We start from the raw sequence: 22,052 nt of genomic DNA on the forward strand, positions 1-22,052 counted from the left end.
GGGCTCCGCTCAGAGGACAATGCCACAGGGTGCCTAACTCTACACTCGCGCAAGCGCCGATCAATCTGAATGGCCAGAGACATAGAATCACTCAGACCAGCAGGCGTGGGGAACCCCACCATAACATCTTTAACGGATTCAGAAAGACCCTTTCTGAAAATTGCCGCCAAGGCATCCTCATTCCATTTAATCAGTACAGACCATTTTCTAAATTTCTGGCAATACGATTCTGACGCTTCTTGACCTTGGAGAAAAGGCAGGGAGCCAGCACACCGAGGAAATGCAGGAAGCACGGATCTCCGTCCTGACGTGACGTGAAGAATATCCAAAAAACGAAAAGATGATCCAGCTTCCAAATAAAATATAAAAGTTTAATCCAACATATTAAAATAAGGAGACGACTCCTGGGACGGCATCATACACATAGTAAGGCGAGCGACGCGTTTCGACCAAGCGGTCTTTATCACAGCTGATCTGCTAAATGACATATCCGGTATATATACAATATAGTACCAATCAAATGCTAGAAAAATGTCATGTGATACATAGGTAAAAAAAAAAATAAATTTCTAGCATTTGATTGGTGCTTCTTGACCTTGACACAGGGCCAACAAGATTTTCTCAGCCTGATCCACAGAATTAGGCTCATCATACAACAACCCCAATGCCTGAAAGAAAGAATCAACATCAAGCAAAGCAGGATTGCTAGTTTCCAGGGAAAATGCCCAATCCTGTGGGTCACCACGCAGCAGAGATATGATGATTTTAACCTGCTGAATAGGATCACCAGAAGACCGGGGTATTAATGCAAAAAAACAGTTTACAGTTATTTTTGAAACTCAAAAATTTGGATCTGTCACCAAAGAATAAATCAGGAGTGGGAATCTTAGGTTCTAAGGCAGGAGTCTGAACAATATAATCTGAAATACCCTGTACCCTAGCAGCAAGCTGATCCACCCGAGAAACTAACTCCTGAACATTCATGTTATTACTAGATTACGTAGCCACCCAGAGATTAAGAGGGAAGAGAACACAGAATAGACTGGAGAAAAAAAATGGCTCAAGAGCTTCCTTCCCTTCTTCTGAGATGCATTTAACTCATTATTGGCCAGTTGTACTGTTATGATCTGGTAGCCTAGGAGCAGCATGAGACGGACTCTGGAGAAGGTGGTCCCTGTACTGACCGCAAACCCTGAACCTAGCAGCGCAACTAGAAGTAGCCGTGGGGGGTACCTAACACTCCCTAGACCCCTCGGCACAGCCTCAGAACTAACTTCCCCTAAAGACAGAAACAGGAAACCTATCTTGCCTCAGAGAAAATCCCCAAAGGATAGATAGCCCCCCACAAATATTGACGGTGAGAGGAGAGGAAAAACATGAATATGCACAGAACTATAAGGTCCACAGCAGGTGGACAGCAAAAACAAAGCCAGGACTATCTTTGTAGAAAAGCACAGCAAACTGGAGAGACCAGCAGGGAAATGAATCCTCCAAAAACAATGGACAAATGGCAGGGACTCCCTGTAAAAGGGAATGGTCTTTAAAGGGGAATTGTGAATAAGTCTGTCGTGACGCCACCTGTGGTGTACGGTTAATAGGGGGACCAATGCTGCTTTAAAGGGGTCCTCTGGGGGACGTTGTTGCAGCAATGATGGTGATGCTTCCCACAGGTGAAGCGGTGTCCCCAGGGGTCCTAGAGTGTATGGTGATGATGGTGTTTGCTGGTCAATGAGTAAAGGACACAGGTTGCAAAGTCTTTACCTGGTTTACTGTAGTTGGCAGGCCACAGTCCATGGTACCGGCAACAGGTACATTAGGAGTCCAGGCAGCCCAGAAACAAGTGGAATCCCCTTGGCAAGTCAGGTTGGGAGCCTTCCACTTCGCACTTGCTATAGTCCCTTGCTGTCTGTAATGTCCTAACAAGGTCCTGGTTCCTTCCCCTGTCCTGAGACAGGTACCTGTATGGTAGGCAGCTTGAGCCATTCCTTCTGGGGTCTCTGCACGGTGACTCCAGGCTCCAAGGTGCTGCTGTACCACAGGCTTAATTTGGGCAGTACACATGTAGTTCTGTGCCCACAGGTTCTGCTAGGTGTCCTACAGTTCCACTCTAGCCTCGGGCTCCCGATACCCGGTTTCTGCGCTTTGGCTCATCAGAGGCCCACTTGTAGCCTCCTTGAGCTCTGAAATCTCTCTTTTGCTCCTTTCCTTTCTGCTCTCCAGAGTATCTGATCCAGACTAAACTAGCTCCTCCTCCAGACCAGGATCTTTATTCAGGGAAGCTGCCCTAAAACAGGGTTTTGAGCTCCCCCTCCTGGCCTGGATTCAGAAGGTGTTGTGTGTGAGGTTTACCTGCCAAAGAGATCCCTCTTGTTTCCAGGCATAGCACTACCCTCCCCGAGAGGAAGGCAGCACTACTGTGGTACCCGAACTCCTGGGGTGCCACATAAGCCTATGGTATTCACAAAGTTTGCCGCTTCAGTGTTTTTAGATCTTTTAGTTGGATGTTTCTATGGTCACTAAAGGATTTCAAATTACAGGCATTTTCAAATTAAAAGCATTTATAAGCAATTATAAGCACTGTTCAATATTAACATAAAAACCTACAAGAGAAAAAAGTAAGCGAAAACCCAGATGTAAAAAAAGCAAAAGTGCATTTAAATAACACAGAGTTTTTAGTAATACTGTTTTTTGATCAAAAAATAGCACAAAATCCATCCCACCTCGTCACGGTAACTCTGATCGGGACAGTCCTACACTGTCTAATATTAAAACCTTACCATGTGTCAATGTTTACCTCAGTGTGAATAAGGGCAGACAAAAAGGACTGGGCCCAACCAGTGAAACACCAGACTGGGGAAGCCTTATATAGTCTCTAGCTTAGAAACAGGAAGGCCACCCCCCGGCTTGCACAGAATGCAACAATACAGAGGGAAAAAAAACACAAAAATTGAGCTTAACTTGAGTTGGTACACATGCAGAGGTTAAACGCATGTTTACATTGGCCACAAAACATTAAAACCTACAAGAGAAAAAAGTAAGCGAAAACCCTGATGTAGCTAAGTAAAAAAGCAAAAGTGCATTTAAATAACACAGAGTTTTTAGTAATACTGTTTTTTAATCAAAAAATAGCACAAAAGCCATCCCACCTCCTATTGCAGCTGCCTCCTCTTGCAGCATTATCGTCCCTGACGCCTGCGCATTAAGCTTTTTTTTTCGGTCATGCGCAGTTGCGCTGCCCTTTGTACTTACAGCGCAGGCGCCGGGGACGATAATGCTGCAAGAGGAGGCAGCACCCGGCACGCACAGCTCCGGAGTGACAGCTGTGCTGCGTCTGATTAGGAAGGAAAATCCCGCCCCCGGGACGATTACAGGGTATGAGGGGGCACATTTTATAAACGTTTATTTTAGCGTGTGCAGGGAGCATAACTAAAAGAGCCATCTTGTCAGAATGCAGCACTTGTGCTGCACAAGGTGGCTCTTTTAGTTACAAACGCCTGAGGGGGGTGACAAGTTCCCTTTAACCATTATTTTTCAAGACTTTTTCAATTTTCCCTGGCATATTGGATATCACATCAGGTCAAATCTGAATTGGTAGCTACTCATTCTTACCTAATCAGTGCTTGGAGATAGTCACAATTTCCGAGTTTTTGTTTGTCCACCCGTTTTTTGAGGATTCACCACAGGTTGAGATTGAGATCTGGGGAGTTTCCTTGTCACGGACCCAAAATGTCAATGTTTTGTTCATCAAGTCACTTAGATATCACTTTTGCCTTGTGACATGGTGCACCTTCATGCTGGAAAAAGCATTGTTCATCATCACCAATTACTCCTGGATTACTGGGTGAAGTGTCTCTCGTAAGATATTTAGATACCATTCTTTATTCATGTTCTGAGGAAAAATTGTGAATTAGCCCACACCCTTGTATGAAAAGCAACCCCAAACATGAATGGTCTCAGGATGCTTTACTGGTGGCATAGCACTAGACTGATGTTATTGCTCAACTTTTCTTCCAAGGACAGTCATTCTTCTAGATGTCCCATCAGTCTGAAGGGGTTTCATCAGAGTATTTAACTTTACCCCGGTCCAATCCAATTCTGGTGTTTGATGTTTTTCATGCAGAAAACTGGCTTCCTTGCTCCATTCTTAGCACCAAACCATCCTCCAAAAACCTTTGCCTCATTGTTCATGTTGATGCTCTGACACCTGCCTGCTGCCATTCCTGAGCAAAGCTCTGCACTACAGTTGAACCGAATCATGTAGCTGAATCCTCTTTAGGAGAAGGTCCAGGTAGTTTCTGGACTTTCTTGGGTGCCATGAAGCCTTCTTCATAGCAATTGAATCTCTCTCTTTGAAGTTCTTTATGATCCGATAAGTTGTTGATTTTACATTGGCAATTAGTGTTGAGCATTCCGATACCGCAAGTATCGGGTATCGGCCGATATTTGCGGTATCGGAATTCCGATACCGAATTCCGATACTTCCCGCGTATCGGATACCGGAATCGGAAGTTCCCAGAATTCAAATTGAACGCAGCAGCCAATGAGGAATGAATGAAAGTGTGGGCACATCCTGTTTAGCATGGTGGGCATGTAAGTACTGGCAAGGCTTGGATTGGCTGCTGAAATGATGTCACTCTGCACTATAAAAAAGCGCTGCCGCCATTTTGCGCTCACTCTGCTGTGATTTCAGTTAGGGACAGGACGCTGTGTTCTAACTGAGGGCCAGTTGAGCTAGCTAATTGCTTTATTTTCCTTTCCAAAGGCTAATTTAGCAAAACGCTGTGTGTTCTTCACTGTTCACCTTGCTCTTGCCTTGCAGCGCTGTTTTAACAGCGTTCTGCAAGGTCTCTGTGTGTGTGTGTGTGTGCAGCTCACTCTGTAGTCTGTGTGCAGCCATATACCCGGTTGTATTCAGCTCAGGGGGGGTTCACACTGCCTCACACAGTTGTTCTTTTTTGCTCTTAGTGCAGCCTGCTGCACATTTTTTCTCAAATTTCCTATTAGTGTTTTTCCACCAGTCTCCAGCTCTATTGTGGAAAAACACTACATAGGATAACCTAGAGGGGGGTTTTTGGGCCTTGCAGCGCCGTTTACGGCTGTCTGCACGGTCTCCGTGTGAGCCCAGCTCGCCCTGTAGTCTGTGTGCAGCCATAGCCGGTTGGATTCAGCTCAGGGTTCGTTACTGGCTCATACCTTGAGAAAAATTTTCCTTTTTTTCAAATAGTGCAGCCTGTTTAAAATTTGAAAAAAAAAATTCCTATTAGTGTCTTTCCACTCGTATCCAGCTAAATAGTGGAAAAACACTATATAGGATAACCTAGAGGAGGGTTTTTTGGCCTTGCAGCGCCGTTTACGGCTGTCTGCACGGTCTCCGTGTGAGCCCAGCTCGCCCTGTAGTCTGTGTGCAGCCATAGCCGGTTGGATTCAGCTCAGGGTTCGTTACTGGCTCATACCTTGAGAAAAATTTTCCTTTTTTTCAAATAGTGCAGCCTGTTTAAAATTTGAAAAAAAAAATTCCTATTAGTGTCTTTCCACTCGTATCCAGCTAAATAGTGGAAAAACACTATATAGGATAACCTAGAGGAGGGTTTTTTGGCCTTGCAGCGCCGTTTACGGCTGTCTGCACGGTCTCCGTGTGAGCCCAGCTCGCCCTGTAGTCTGTGTGCAGCCATAGCCGGTTGGATTCAGCTCAGGGTTCGTTACTGGCTCATACCTTGAGAAAAATTTTCCTTTTTTTCAAATAGTGCAGCCTGTTTAAAATTTGAAAAAAAAAATTCCTATTAGTGTCTTTCCACTCGTATCCAGCTAAATAGTGGAAAAACACTATATAGGATAACCTAGAGGAGGGTTTTTTGGCCTTGCAGCGCCGTTTACGGCTGTCTGCACGGTCTCCGTGTGAGCCCAGCTCGCCCTGTAGTCTGTGTGCAGCCATAGCCGGTTGGATTCAGCTCAGGGTGCGTTACTGCCTCATACCTTGAAAAACAATTTCCTTTTTTTCAAATAGTGCAGCCTGTTTAAAATTTGAAAAAAAAAATTCCTATTAGTGTCTTTCCACTTGTATCCAGCTAAATAGTGGAAAAACACTATATAGGATAACCTAGAGGAGGGTTTCTTGGCCTTGCAGCGCCGTTTACGGCTGTCTGCACGGTCTCCGTGTGATTTAAACTAGCTCTGTAGCCCGATCTGCACCAAAAAAAAGGTTAAGTTCACCAAACACAACTTACACTTGTGTAGGCCACATTTGAAAAATAATAAAGTTTAGTCCACAATTTACAACATTAGTGTTTCTTACACCTGTTAGGAGGAGCATTACAGGAATAAGCACACTAAGGCCTTAGTACTTTTCTGCTTATCTTTATCTGTCAACCAAGATGAAGAGGGCAGGGAGTAAGGCACGTGGGCGTGGGCGCGGAGCAGGGAGAGGAGCAGGGAGAGGACGTGGTGATTCTGTGCCTGCTGCGGGCGCCGGTGACTCGTCGTCACTCAGTTTCAGCAGGGAACAGTCCTTCATGCGCAGCTTTGTCGGAGAGCGCCGTGCACCGCTGCTGCGTGAAGACCAAATTGAAGCCGTTGTCGGGTGGATGGCAGCTAACGCCTCGGCATCGACTTCAGTTAGTGCCACATCCTCTCAGGCACAGAGCACTGGAGAGCAGCCATCTGTCTCTTCACCACCTGCCAAATTGGCCAGGCAGTCAGAGAGCCCAGGACAGGAGCCGTCTCTACTTCTGTTCTCTGAATCTCTTGGCTTGGAAACAGGGGGCCAGCCAAGCAGCATTGGAGAAATGGAAGAAGAGGCAGTGTGCAGTGATGCCCAAAAGCTTTATCTCTCTGACTCTGAAGAGGCAGGTGGGCCAGTGCCTCCGGTGACCACAGCGCAGTACGCATCTGATGATGAAACTCAGGTGCCGCTTTCTCGTGCGTACTGTGCTGCTGAGACTACCCAGGAGGAGCAGTTGGTGGCAGAGGGTAGTGGAGATGATGAGGTCCTTGACCCATCGTGGCGTGAGGAACAGGAAGGTGGTGGGAGCAGCTCAGAGGAAGAGCTTCCTCTTACGGGCCAAAGAGGGAGAGGGAGGGGGAAGACTGCGGAGCCTGTAGCCTCCACTTTGGCACCCGTTAGGAGCCTGTCTCTTTCCAAAGCCAAAAAGGGCGCTCCCAAGACTTGCAGTGCCTGGTCCTTTTTTGACACAGTTGCAGATGACATTTGTTTTGTCAAATGCAAGCTGTGTCATCATAAAGTAAAAAGAGGGAAAAATGTCAGCAACCTCAATACCACAAATATGTGGAAACATGTGCGGACCAGGCACGCGGTGGAGTTACAGAAACACACTGAAGATGTAGGCCAACCAACAGCGGCAGCTACCACCTCTTCAGCTCGTGTTGCCTCTTCCTCCAGCTCACGCACAGCTGGTTTGGCTTCCTCCCAGAGACCTTGTGTAATTCCACCCACAGCACCACCTTCCCAGTCATCCTCACACTCCCAGTCTACTCTACAGCCATCGGTAGTACAGGCATGGGAGAAAAGGCGGGCATTCTCGGCCAACCACCCCCGAGCACAGGCTCTGAATGCAGGCATTGCCAAACTGTTGTCCCTGGAAATGCTCTCGTTCAGGCTGGTGGAGACTGACAGCTTCCGTGACTTGATGGCATTGGCAGTCCCACAGTACAAGGTGCCCAGCCGCTTTTACTTCAGCAGGCAGGCTGTCCCTGCCCTGCACAGGCATGTTGAGGCAAACATAAAACATGCGCTACTGAACGCCGTCAGTAGCAAGGTCCACCTCACCACCGATGCGTGGACCAGTCAGCATGGACAGGGGCGATATGTTTCCCTCACTGCCCATTGGGTTAATGTTGTTGAGCCAGGTACAGATCGTGCGAGTGGCGCAGGACGTGTCCTGCCCACTCCAAGGATTGCAGGAATCCAGTCTGTACGCATCGACTCCTCCTCTTACACCAGTTCCTCTGATTCCTCTCTGCAGGATCCGTCACAGTCCACCCCCACATGGACCCGTGAACGTTTACCTATGACCGACATGAGCACAGCCGTGGCCAAACGTCAGCAGGCCGTCTTGAAACTAGTTTCATTGGGGCATCGAAGCCACACAGCGCAGGAGCTCTGGAATGCCATAAAGCAGGAGAGCGATGTGTGGTTACTGCCAGCGAATCTCCAGCCAGGCATGGTAGTGTGTGACAATGGCCGAAATCTGGTGGCAGCTTTGGCCCTTGGCAACCTCACTCACATCCCATGTCTGGCACATGTGCTCAATTTGGTTGTGCAGAGTTTTCTGAGGGACTATCCGGATCTTGATGCCCTGCTGCACAAGGTCCGCCTAGAGTGTGCTCACTTGCGGCGTTCCAGCTTGGCCAGATCCCGCATTGCTGCTCTGCAGCGCCGATTCCGCCTTCCGGAACACCGCATCATATGTGACCTACCTACCCGGTGGAATTCCACGTTACATATGTTGGAGCGGTTGTGTGAGCAGCAGCAAGCAGTTATGGAGTACCAGCTGCATCAGGCGCAAAGAAGTCGCAGTCAGCGCCGATCAGACTTCACAACCACAGAGTGGGCCACTATGAAGGACGTCTGCCAGGTTTTGCGTCCTTTTGATTATTCCACGCGGATGGCAAGTGCAGATGATGCACTAGTCAGCATGACTGTCCCCCTTATCTGCCTGCTTCAGCAAACTTTGCAAGGGTTAAGGGATGATGTGGTGGAAGAGGTGGAGGATGAGGAGTCACCTTTTCCATCAGCTTCTGGAGAGTCAGCGCCACGTGGTTCCTCACAAAGGGGTACGCAGGGGCCAATTTGTGAGGAGGATGAGGAGGAGTCAATGGAGGAGGAAGAGCTCCGTCCAGAGGAGGGAGCGACACAATTGTCCAGTGGTCAGTGTGTACAGCGAGGGTGGGGTGATGACGAGCGGGCAGAGATCATGTCTCAAGCAGGGGACAGCGTTTCTGGGCCGGTTGGCACTCTGCAGCACATGGTGGATTTCATGCTGCAGTGCCTGAGAAACGACCGCCGCATCGACCACATTCTCAACATGCCTGATTATTGGGTGTTCACCCTCCTCGATCCTCGCTACCGGGACAACGTCCAAAACCTCATCCCTGCGTTGACCCGGGAGCGTAAATTGCGGGAGTACCACGACACACTGGTGAATTCCATCATCTTCTCCTGTCCAACTGAGAGGAGTGCTGCTAGTGCTTTACAAAGCAGCTCAGTGCGTCGAGGCAGTGGGGGAGGCTCTGCCCAAAGAGGGAGCAGAAGCAGTGCCTCTGCCCAAGGCAAGCCCAGTATGGCACAACTCTGGCACACTTTTGTGTGCCCGCCCCAAATGTCTACACCATCACCGGCGGCTCCAGTCAGCAGGAGGCAACGGTTCCGTCAGATGGTGACAGACTACATGGCTTGCCCTCTTACTGTACTCCCAGACGGCTCTTCCCCGTTCAAGTTTTGGGTCTCTAAGCTGGATACATGGCCAGAGCTAAGCCAGTATGCATTGGAGGTGCTGGCTTGCCCTGCGGCTAGTGTCTTATCGGAACGTGTCTTTAGTGCCGCAGGTGGTGTACTAACAGACCGTCGCATGCGACTATCCTCCGATAACGTTGACCGGCTTACTTTCCTGAAAATGAACCAGGCCTGGATCTCGCAGGAATTTGCCACTCCTCTGCCTGATTAAGTAATTGGGTGTCATCCAGGTCTCCTGCTGTGTTCATCTTTCTACCACCTGAACTGCTATTCCTGGGCTCCAACACCGCCAGTTGCGGCTCAGAAGTGCAGGCTGCACAGTAAAAACATACGACCCAGTGTTATTGGGTTTCAGTAACGTCAGCTGATCCCCAGCTGTGTAGCCGGCAATGTGTCCTGCGACCGCCACGCTGGCACAACAACCTAAATGTAAGGGAACCTGTCCCCCCCCCCCCCCGTCGTTTGTTACTGAAAGAGCCATCTTGTGCAGCAGTAATGCTGCACAAGGAAAAGGTAGCTCTTTTTTTTTAGCTCTTTGCACACGCAGAACTTAACACTTATAAAATGTGTTCACTGATACCGTTATACCGTCCCGGAGCTGGGACTTTCCTTCGTAATGTGACGCAGCACAGCCGTCATTCCTACCCCCTTGGTGCCATGCGCTGCCTCCTCAGCGTTGTTTTAAGCTGTCACGGAGCCTGCGCTGTTCTGTTATCCCTTGGGCATGCCCTATTTGCGCTGCCTGTCTTCTGACATAATTTGGTGTCAGGCTGGCTGCGCCTGTGCGGCCGCGCTGCCCGAGATCCCGCCTCGCAGTGTCTTCTGATTGAGTCACACTGCGGGCCTGGGATCCATGGGCATGCGCAGTGCATATCTTCCCCTCGGGCTCTCGCTCATTTCCCTCCGCCTTCTTTAGACTGTGCGCCGTCAGCTGATCCCTAGCATGCCACGGCCGTGACACCGCACAGTCTGAAGAAGAGGGAAGGAGGGGAGTGAGAGTCGAGGTTATGCACTGTGCATGCCCATGGTTCCAAGGCCCGCAGTGGGATTACGTTAGATGAGACTGCGAGGTGGGATCTGGAGCAGCGTGGACGCACAGGCACTGACAGCCTGACACCAAATTATGTCAGAAGACAGGCAGCGCTAATTGGGCATGGCCAAGGGCTAACAGAACAGCGCAGGCTCCGTGGCAGCTTAAAACAACGCTGAGGAGGCAGCGCACGGCATCAAGGGGATAGGAATGACAGCTGTGCTGTGTCCCATTACGAAGGAAATTCGCACCTCCGGAACGGTTTAACGGTATAAAGGGACACATTTTTAGTGTTTACTTCGGTGTTTGCAAGGAGCATAATTAAAAGAGCAACCTTTTCCTTTTGCATCCTTAGTGCTGCACAACATGGCTCTTTCAGCTACAAACGTCTTGGGGGGGGGGGTTAAAGGTTTCCTTTCAACTTGCTCCAATCAGGCTTCGGCCTACACTCTGTTCCTCTGCTCCTCCTGCTGTCCCTGGGCTCTAACACCGCCAGTTGGTGCCTGGAAGTGCTGTGTGCACAGTCAACAGTCGCTCCTCTGTTATTGGGGTTCAGTAACGTCAGCTGATCCCCAGCTGTGTGTGCGGCAATACCTCCAATCTGCTCCTCCTGCTGTCCCTGGGCTCTAACACCGCCAGTTGGTGCCTGGAAGTGCTGTGTGCACAGTCAACAGTCGCTCCTCTGTTATTGGGGTTCAGTAACGTCAGCTGATCCCCAGCTGTGTATCCGGCAACGTGTCATGCGACCGCCACGCTGGCACAACTAAAATGTAAGGGGACCTGTCCCCCCCCCCCCCTAGGCGTTTGTTACTGAAAGAGCCACCATGTGCAGCACTAATACTGCACAAGGGAAAGGTCGCTCTTGAAATTATGCTCCTTGCAAACGCTGAACTACACACTCATGTAATGTGTCCTCTCACACCGTCCAACCGTCCCGGAGGTGGGACTTTCCTTTGTAATGTGACACAGCACAGCCGTCATTGCTACCCCCTTGGCACCGTGCGCTGCCTCCTTAGCGTTGTTTGATTCCGTCATGGACCCTGCGCTGTTATGTTATCCCTTGGCCATGCACAGTTTGCGCTGCCCGTCCTCTGACATCATTTGTTGTCGTCCTGGCTGCGCCTGTGCGTCCACGCTGCCCGAAATCACACCTCGCAGTGTCGTCTAATGTGATCCCACAGTGGGCCTGGTATCCATGGCCATGCGCAGTGCATATACTAGCCTCTCACTCCCCTTCTTCACGCTTCTTCAGACTAGGCGGCGTCAGCTGATCCCTAATAGCATGCCACGGCCGTGACGCCGCACAGTCTGAAGAAGCAGGAAGGAGGTGAGTGAGAGGCGATGATATGCACTGCGCATGCCCATGGATCCCTGGCCCGCAGTGGGACTACATTAGATGACACTGCAAGGTTGGATCTCGGGCAGCTTGGACGCACAGGCACTGCCAGCCTGACACCTACATGATGTCAGAAGACGGGCACCGCTAACTGTGCATGGCCAAGGGATAACATTACAGTGCGGGCTCCGTGACAGAACCAAACAACGTTGAGGAGGTGGTGCCCGGCACCAAGGGGGTTGGAATGACGGCTGTGCTGTGTCACATTACAAAGGAAAGTCCCACTTCCGGGATGGTTTGACGGTGTGAGGGGACACATTATATGAGTGTGTACTTCAGCGTTTGCAAGGAGCATAATTTTCGGAGCCACCATTTTCCATGTGCAGTATTACTGCTGTACAAGATGGCTCTTTCAGCAACAAATGCCTGGGGGGGGGGGTTAAAGGTTCCCTTTCAACTTGCTCCACTGCAGGCTTCGGCCTACACTCTGCTCCTCTTTGATTCCCTGGGTTTCAACACTGTCAGTTGCCACCTGGAAGTGTTGTCTACACAGAAAAAAACACTAGGTGATGTGTCAGTGGGGTTCAGCACCGCCAGCTGTTCCCCTGCTGTGTAGTCGGCAACGTGTCCAGCACAAGCCACGCTGGCACAACAGAACAAAAGCTGCCACCAGTGCAGGCTTCGGCCTACACTCTGCTCCTCTCCTCCTCCTGCTGACCCTGGGCTCAAACACCGCTAGTTTTTGCCCGGAAGTGCTAGCTGCACAGAGAAAAACACCAGCCAATGTGTTAGTGGGGTTCAGCAACGCCAGCTGTTCCCCTGCTGTGTAGCCGGCAACGTGACCTGCAAACGCCATGCAGGCACAGGAACTGAAATTAAAAGGGAACCTGGCCCCACCCCCCCAGGTGTTTCTATGTATAACAGCCACCTAGTACAGCAGTACTGCTGCATTTGTACAAGGTGGCTGACTTTTTCTCCTTGCCCACGTGGAACTCAACACGTACAAAATGTGTCTCATTGAGACCATTCCACTGTCCCTGAGGTGTGACTTTCCTTTGTAATGATACGCAGCACCCCCCTTGGTAGCGTTTCCCGTCTTTTGTCATCATGGTTAGCTGGCTGCGCCTGTGCATCCGCCCTGCTAGAAACAACGCCCCTCGTTGTCATATTTATTTTGTCAGCGAGGGTGTGGTTTATGGGCACGAGCAGTGCATATGTTCGCCTGTCTTAACTCATCTCCTTCCGCCTTCTTCAGACTGTGCGGCCTCCTGGCCGTGGTAGGCGATAAGGGATCAGCTGAGGCCGCCCAGTCTGGAGCAGGTGTAAGGACATGTGTAAGCGGCCAACCTATTTACTGCACAAGGCCACGAATCCCAGCCACGCAGTGTGATTTTTTGAAAACACACTGTGGGTCTGGGATTCATGTCCATCGCTAACCGCAACGGCCGACATGAAATGAGGTCAGAAGACAGGAAGCGCTCACAGCGCATGGCCAAGGGATCACAATAGCGCAGACTCCTGTACAGCAAATAACAACGCTCAGGAATCTGCGCCCAGTACCTAGGTGCAAATTTTTACACCTGTGCTGCGTCTCGTTAAAAAGACAAGTCACGCCTCCACAACTGTTTGACAGTATAATGGGCTAAATAGTGTACGTGTTTTAGTCAGCGTGTGCAAGGAGCAAAACAAATAGAGCAACCTTTTACTTGTGCAGCATTAATGCTGCACAAGGTGTGGCTCTTGTACCTTGCAACACCTGAGGGGGGGGTTAAAGGTAACCTTTGAAATTGGTTCAACTAGGCTTCGGCCTACACTCTGCTTCTCTACTCCTCCTGCTGACCCTGGGCTCAAACACCGCTAGTTTTTGCCCGGAAATGCTAGCTGCACAGAGAAAAACACCAGCCAATGTGTTAGTGGGGTTCAGCACCGCCAGCTGTTCCCCTGCTGTGTAGTCGGCAACGTGTCCAGCACAAGCCACGCTGGCACAACCGACCAAAAGCTGCCACCAGTGCAGGCTTCGGCCTACACTTTGCTCCTCTCCTCCTCCTGCTGACCCTGGGCTCAAACAACGCCAGTTTCTGCCCGGACATGCTAGCTGCACGGAGAAAAACACCAGCCAATGTGTTAGTGGGGTTCAGCACCGCCTGCTGTTCCCCCGCTGTGTAGCCGGCATCGTGTCCAGCACAAGCCACGCTGGCACAACCGACCAAAAGCTGCCACCAGTGCAGGCTTCGGCCTACACTTTGCTCCTCTCCTCCTCCTCCTGCTGACCCTGGGCTCTAACACCGCTAGTTTTTGCCCGGACATGCAATCTGCACAGAGAAAAACACCAGTCAATGTGTCAGTGGGGTTCAGCAACGCCAGCTGTTCCCCTGCTGTGTAGCTTGCAACGTGACCTGCAAACGCCACGCAGGCACATGAACTGAAATTGAAGGGAGCCTGCCCCCCACCCACAGGTGTTTCTATGTATATCAGCCACCTTGTACAGCAGTACTGCTGCATTTGTACGAGGTGGCTGACTGTTTCTCCTTGCCCACGTGGAACTCAACACGTACAAAATGTGTCTCATTAGAGACCATTACAATGTCCCTGAGGTGTGACTTTCCTTTGTAATGACACGCAGCACCACCCTTGTTAGCGCTGCCCGTCTTTTGACATCATTGGTTAGCTGGCTGCGCCTGTGCATCTCCCCTGCTCGAAACAACGGCCCTCGGTGTCTTATTTTTTTGGACAGCGAGGGTGTGATTGATGGGCATGTGCAGTGCATATGTTTGCCTGTGTTCACTCATCTCCTTCCGCCTTCTTCAGACTGGGTGTCCTCATGGCCGCGGCAGGCGATAAGGGATCAGATGAGGCCGCCCAGTCTGAAGCAGGTGTAAGGACATGTGTGAGCGGCAAACATATTTAGTGCACCAGGGCACGAATCCCAGCACCGCAGTGTGATTTTTTAAAAACACACTGTGGGTCTGGGATTCATGTCCATCGCTAACCGCAACGGCCGACATGAAATGAGGTCAGAAGACAGGAAGCGCTCACAGCGCATGGCCAAGGGATCACAATAGCGCAGACTCCTGTACAGCAAATAAGAACGCTCAGGAATCTGCGCCCAGTACCTAGGTGCAAATTTTGACACCTGTGCTCCGTCTCGTTAAAAAGACAAGTCACGCCTCCACAACTGTTTGACAGTATAATGGGCTAAATAGTGTACGTGTTTTAGTCAGCGTGTGCAAGGAGCAAAACAAATAGAGCAACCTTTTACTTGTGCAGCATTAATGCTGCACAAGGTGTGGCTCTTGTACCTTGCAACACCTGAGGGGGGGGTTAAAGGTAACCTTTGAAATTGGTTCAACTAGGCTTCGGCCTACACTCTGCTCCTCTACTCCTCCTGCTGACCCTGGGCTCAAACACCGCTAGTTTTTGCCCGGAAATGCTAGCTGCACAGAGAAAAACACCAGCCAATGTGTTAGTGGGGTTCAGCACCGCCAGCTGTTCCCCTGCTGTGTAGTCGGCAACGTGTCCAGCACAAGCCACGCTGGCACAACCGACCAAAAGCTGCCACCAGTGCAGGCTTCGGCCTACACTTTGCTCCTCTCCTCCTCCTGCTGACCCTGGGCTCAAACAACGCCAGTTTCTGCCCGGACATGCTAGCTGCACAGAGAAAAACACCAGCCAATGTGTTAGTGGGGTTCAGCAACGCCAGCTGTTCCCCTGCTGTGTAGCTTGCAACGTGACCTGCAAACGCCACGCAGGCACATGAACTGAAATTGAAGGGAGCCTGCCCCCCACCCACAGGTGTTTCTATGTATATCAGCCACCTTGTACAGCAGTACTGCTGCATTTGTACGAGGTGGCTGACTTTTTCTCCTTGCCCACGTGGAACTCAACACGTACAAAATGTGTCTCATTAGAGACCATTACAATGTCCCTGAGGTGTGACTTTCCTTTGTAATGACACGCAGCACCCCCATTGTTAGCGCTGCCCGTCTCCTGACATCATTGGTTGGCTGGCTGTGCCTGTGCGTCCCCCCTGCCCGACACAACGCCCCCCGTTGTCTCATATATTTTGACTGCGAGGGTGTGATTGATGGGCACGAGCAGTGCATATGTTCCCCTGTTTTCACTCCCCTCCTTCCGCCTTCTTCTGACTGTGCGGCCTCATGGCCGCGGCATGCGATAAGGGATCAGCTGAGGCCGCCCAGTCTGAAGCAGGTGTAAGGACATGTGTGAGCGGCGATCATATTTACTGCACAAGGCCACGAATCCCAGCACCGCAGTGTGACTTTAGGAAAAGCCACTGTGGGTCTGGGATTTATGGCCATCGTTAACCGCACCGGCCAACATGAAATGAGGTCATGAGACGGCCTGCACTAACAGGGTATTGCCAAGGGATAACACAAGAGCGCAGACTCCTGTACAGCAAATAACAACGCTCAGGAATCTGCGCCCAGTACCTAGGTGCAAATTTTGACACCTGTGCTGCGTCTCGTTAAAAAGACAAGTCACGCCTCCACAACTGTTTGACAGTATAATGGGCTAAATAGTGTACGTGTTTAATTCAGCGTGTGCAAGGAGCAAAATTAAATAGAGCAACCTTTGACTTGTGCATCATTAATGCTGTTCAAGGTGTGGCTCTTGTACCTTGCAACACCTGAGGGGGGGGTTAAAGGTAACCTTTGAAATTGGTTCAACTAGGCTTCGGCCTACACTCTGCTCCTCTACTCCTCCTGCTGACCCTGGGCTCAAACAACGCCAGTTTCTGCCCGGAAATGCTAGCTGCACAGAGAAAAACACCAGCCAATGTGTTAGTGGGGTTCAGCACCGCCAGCTGTTCCCCTGCTGTGTAGTCGGCAACGTGTCCAGCACAAGCCACGCTGGCACAACAGAACAAAAGCTGCCACCAGTGCAGGCTGCGGCCTACACTTTGCTCCTCTCCTCCTCCTCCTGCTGACCCTGGGCTCTAACACCGCTAGTTTTTGCCCGGACATGCAATCTGCACAGAGAAAAACACCAGTCAATGTGTCAGTGGGGTTCAGCAACGCCAGCTGTTCCCCTGCTGTGTAGCTTGCAACGTGACCTGCAAACGCCACGCAGGCACATGAACTGAAATTGAAGGGAGCCTGCCCCCCACCCACAGGTGTTTCTATGTATAACAGCCACCTTGTACAGCAGTACTGCTGCATTTGTACAAGGTGGCTGACTTTTTCTCCTTGCACACGTGGAACTCAACAAGTACAAAATGTGTCTCATTACAGACCATTACAATGTCCCTGAGGTGTGACTTTCCTTTTTAATGACACGCAGCACCCCCATTGTTAGCGCTGCCCGTCTCCTGACATCATTGGTTGGCTGGCTGTGCCTGTGCGTCCCCCCTGTCCGACACAACGCCCCCCGTTGTCTCATATATTTTGACTGCGAGGGTGTGATTGATGGGCACGAGCAGTGCATATGTTCCCCTGTTTTCACTCCCCTCCTTCCGCCTTCTTCTGACTGTGCGGCCTCATGGCCGCGGCATGCGATAAGGGATCAGCTGAGGCCGCCCAGTCTGAAGCAGGTGTAAGGACATGTGTGAGCGGCGATCATATTTACTGCACAAGGCCACGAATCCCAGCACCGCAGTGTGACTTTAGGAAAAGCCACTGTGGGTCTGGGATTTATGGCCATCGTTAACCGCACCGGCCAACATGAAATGAGGTCATGAGACGGCCTGCACTAACAGGGTATTGCCAAGGGATAACACAAGAGCGCAGACTCCTGTACAGCAAATAACAACGCTCAGGAATCTGCGCCCAGTACCTAGGTGCAAATTTTGACACCTGTGCTGCGTCTCGTTAAAAAGACAAGTCACGCCTCCACAACTGTTTGACAGTATAATGGGCTAAATAGTGTACGTGTTTAATTCAGCGTGTGCAAGGAGCAAAATTAAATAGAGCAACCTTTGACTTGTGCATCATTAATGCTGTTCAAGGTGTGGCTCTTGTACCTTGCAACACCTGAGGGGGGGGTTAAAGGTAACCTTTGAAATTGGTTCAACTAGGCTTCGGCCTACACTCTGCTCCTCTACTCCTCCTGCTGACCCTGGGCTCAAACAACGCCAGTTTCTGCCCGGAAATGCTAGCTGCACAGAGAAAAACACCAGCCAATGTGTTAGTGGGGTTCAGCACCGCCAGCTGTTCCCCTGCTGTGTAGTCGGCAACGTGTCCAGCACAAGCCACGCTGGCACAACAGAACAAAAGCTGCCACCAGTGCAGGCTGCGGCCTACACTTTGCTCCTCTCCTCCTCCTCCTGCTGGCCCTGGGCTCTAACACCGCTAGTTTTTGCCCGGACATGCAATCTGCACAGAGAAAAACACCAGTCAATGTGTCAGTGGGGTTCAGCAACGCCAGCTGTTCCCCTGCTGTGTAGCTTGCAACGTGACCTGCAAACGCCACGCAGGCACATGAACTGAAATTGAAGGGAGCCTGCCCCCCACCCACAGGTGTTTCTATGTATAACAGCCACCTTGTACAGCAGTACTGCTGCATTTGTACAAGGTGGCTGACTTTTTCTCCTTGCACACGTGGAACTCAACAAGTACAAAATGTGTCTCATTACAGACCATTACAATGTCCCTGAGGTGTGACTTTCCTTTTTAATGACACGCAGCACCCCCATTGTTAGCGCTGCCCGTCTCCTGACATCATTGGTTGGCTGGCTGTGCCTGTGCGTCCCCCCTGTCCGACACAACGCCCCCCGTTGTCTCATATATTTTGACTGCGAGGGTGTGATTGATGGGCACGAGCAGTGCATATGTTCCCCTGTTTTCACTCCCCTCCTTCCGCCTTCTTCTGACTGTGCGGCCTCATGGCCGCGGCATGCGATAAGGGATCAGCTGAGGCCGCCCAGTCTGAAGCAGGTGTAAGGACATGTGTGAGCGGCGAACATATTTACTGCACAAGGCCACGAATCCCAGCACCGCAGTGTGACTTTAGGAAAAGCCACTATGGGTCTGGGATTTATGGCCATCGTTAACCGCACCGGCCAACATGAAATGAGGTCATGAGACGGCCTGCACTAACAGGGTATTGCCAAGGGATAACACAATAGCGCAGACTCCTGTACAGCAAATAACAACGCTCAGGAATCTGCGCCCAGTACCTAGGTGCATATTTTGACACCTGTGCTGCGTCTCGTTAAAAAGACAAGTCACGCCTCCACAACTGTTTGACAGTATAATGGGCTAAATAGTGTACGTGTTTAATTCAGCGTGTGCAAGGAGCAAAATTAAATAGAGCAACCTTTGACTTGTGCATCATTAATGCTGTTCAAGGTGTGGCTCTTGTACCTTGCAACACCTGAGGGGGGGGGTTAAAGGTAACCTTTGAAATTGGTTCAACTAGGCTTCGGCCTACACTCTGCTCCTCTACTCCTCCTGCTGACCCTGGGCTCAAACAACGCTAGTTTTTGCCCGGAAATGCTAGCTGCACAGAGAAAAACACCAGCCAATGTGTTAGTGGGGTTCAGCACCGCCAGCTGTTCCCCCGCTGTGTAGCCGGCATCGTGTCCAGCACAAGCCACGCTGGCACAACCGACCAAAAGCTGCCACCAGTGCAGGCTTCGGCCTACACTTTGCTCCTCTCCTCCTCCTCCTGCTGACCCTGGGCTCTAACACCGCTAGTTTTTGCCCGGACATGCAATCTGCACAGAGAAAAACACCAGTCAATGTGTCAGTGGGGTTCAGCAACGCCAGCTGTTCCCCTGCTGTGTAGCTTGCAACGTGACCTGCAAACGCCACGCAGGCACATGAACTGAAATTGAAGGGAGCCTGCCCCCCACCCACAGGTGTTTCTATGTATAACAGCCACCTTGTACAGCAGTACTGCTGCATTTGTACGAGGTGGCTGACTTTTTCTCCTTGCCCACGTGGAACTCAACACGTACAAAATGTGTCTCATTAGAGACCATTACAATGTCCCTGAGGTGTGACTTTCCTTTGTAATGACACGCAGCACCACCCTTGTTAGCGCTGCCCGTCTTTTGACATCATTGGTTAGCTGGCTGCGCCTGTGCATCTCCCCTGCTCGAAACAACGGCCCTCGGTGTCTTATTTTTTTGGACAGCGAGGGTGTGATTGATGGGCATGTGCAGTGCATATGTTTGCCTGTGTTCACTCATCTCCTTCCGCCTTCTTCAGACTGGGTGTCCTCATGGCCTCGGCAGGCGATAAGGGATCAGATGAGGCCGTCCAGTCTGAAGCAGGTGTAAGGACATGTGTGAGCGGCAAACATATTTACTGCACCAGGGCACGAATCCCAGCACCGCAGTGTGATTTTTTAAAAACACACTGTGGGTCTGGGATTCATGTCCATCGCTAACCGCAACGGCCAACATGAAATGAGGTCATAAGACAGGAAGCGCTCACAGCGCATGGCCAAAGGATCACAAGAGCGCAGACTCCTGTACAGCAACTAACAACGCTCAGGAAGCTGCGCCCATGCAAAAAGGTGTTGTTTTCGACACCTGTGCTGCTTTTCTTTAAAAAGACAAGTCACGCCTCCACTACTGTTAAACAGTATAATGGGCTAAATAGTCTACGTGTTGCATTCAGCTTGTGCAAGTAGACAAATTAATAGAGCAACCTTTTACTTGTGCAGCATTAATGCTGCAGAAGGAGTGGCTCTTGTTCTTTGTAACACCTGAGGGGGGGTTAAAGGTAACCTTTGAAATTGGTTCAACTAGGCTTCGGCCTACACTCTGCTCCTCTCCTCCTCCTGCTGACCCTGGGCTCTAACAACGCTAGTTTTTGCCCGGAAATGCTAGCTGCACAGAGAAAAACACCAGCCAATGTGTTAGTGGGGTTCAGCAACGCCAGCTGTTCCCCCGCTGTGTAGCCGGCATCGTGTCCAGCACAAGCCACGCTGGCACAACCGACCAAAAGCTGCCACCAGTGCAGGCTTCGGCCTACACTTTGCTCCTCTCCTCCTCCTCCTGCTGACCCTGGGCTCAAACACCGCTAGTTTTTGCCCGGAAATGCTAGCTGCACAGAGAAAAACACCAGCCAATGTGTTAGTGGGGTTCAGCACCGCCAGCTGTTCCCCTGCTGTGCAGCTTGCAACGTGACCTGCAAACGCCACGCAGGCACATGAACTGAAATTGAAGGGAGCCTGGCCCCCACCCCCAGGTGTTTCTATGTATAACAGCCACCTTGTACAGCAGTACTGCTGCATTTGTACAAGGTGGCTGATGTTTTCTCCTTGCCCACGTGGAACTCAACACGTACAAAATGTGTCTCTTTGAGACCATTCCACTGTCCCTGAGGTGTGACTTTCCTTTCTAATGATACGCAGCACCCCCCTTGGTAGCGCTTCCCGTCTTCTGACATCATTGGTTGGCTACTTGCGCCTGTTCGTCCGCCCTGCCTGAATAAAATGCTCCTCGTTGTCTTAATTATTTTGACTGCGAGGGTGTGATTGATGGGCACGAGCAGTGCATATCTTCGCCTGTCTTAACTCATCTCCTTCAGCCTTCTTCAGACTGTGCAGCCTCATGGCCGCGGCATGCGAGAAGGGATCAGCAGAGGCCGCCCAGTCTGAAGCAGGTGTAAGGACGTGTGTGAGCGGCCAAAATATTTACTGCTCAAGGCCACGAATCCCAGCACCGCAGTGTGGCTTTATGAAAAGACACTGTGGGTCTGGGATTTATGGCCATCGTTAACCGCACCGGCCAACATGAAATGATGTCATAAGATGGGCAGCGCTAACAGGGCATTGCCAAGGGATAACACAAGAGCGCAGACTCCTGTACAGCAAATAACAACGCTCAGGAAGCTGCTCCAAGCACCAAGGCGTTATTTTGGACACCTGTGCTGCGTCTCATCAAAAAACCAAGTCACGCATCCACTACAGTTTGACTGTAGAATGGGGTAAATTGTGTATGTCTTTCATTCAGCGTGTGCAAGTAGACAAATTAATAGAGCAACCTTTCACTTGTGCAGCATTAATACTGCACAAGGTGTGTCTCTTGTACTTTGTAACACCTGAGGGGGGGGTTAAAGGTTTCCTTTGAAATTGGTTCAACTAAGCTTCGGCCTACACTCTGCTCCTCTCCTCCTCCTCCTGCTTCAACACGGGCTCTAACATCGCTAGTTTTTGCCCGCAAGTGCTAGCTGCACAGAGAAAAACACACGCCATTGTGTTAGTGGGGTTCAGCAACGCCAGCTGTTCCCCCAGTGTGTAGCCGG

Source organism: Ranitomeya imitator, chromosome 4 (assembly GCF_032444005.1).
Source record: "Ranitomeya imitator isolate aRanImi1 chromosome 4, aRanImi1.pri, whole genome shotgun sequence".
Classification (NCBI taxonomy): Eukaryota; Metazoa; Chordata; class Amphibia; order Anura; family Dendrobatidae; genus Ranitomeya; species Ranitomeya imitator.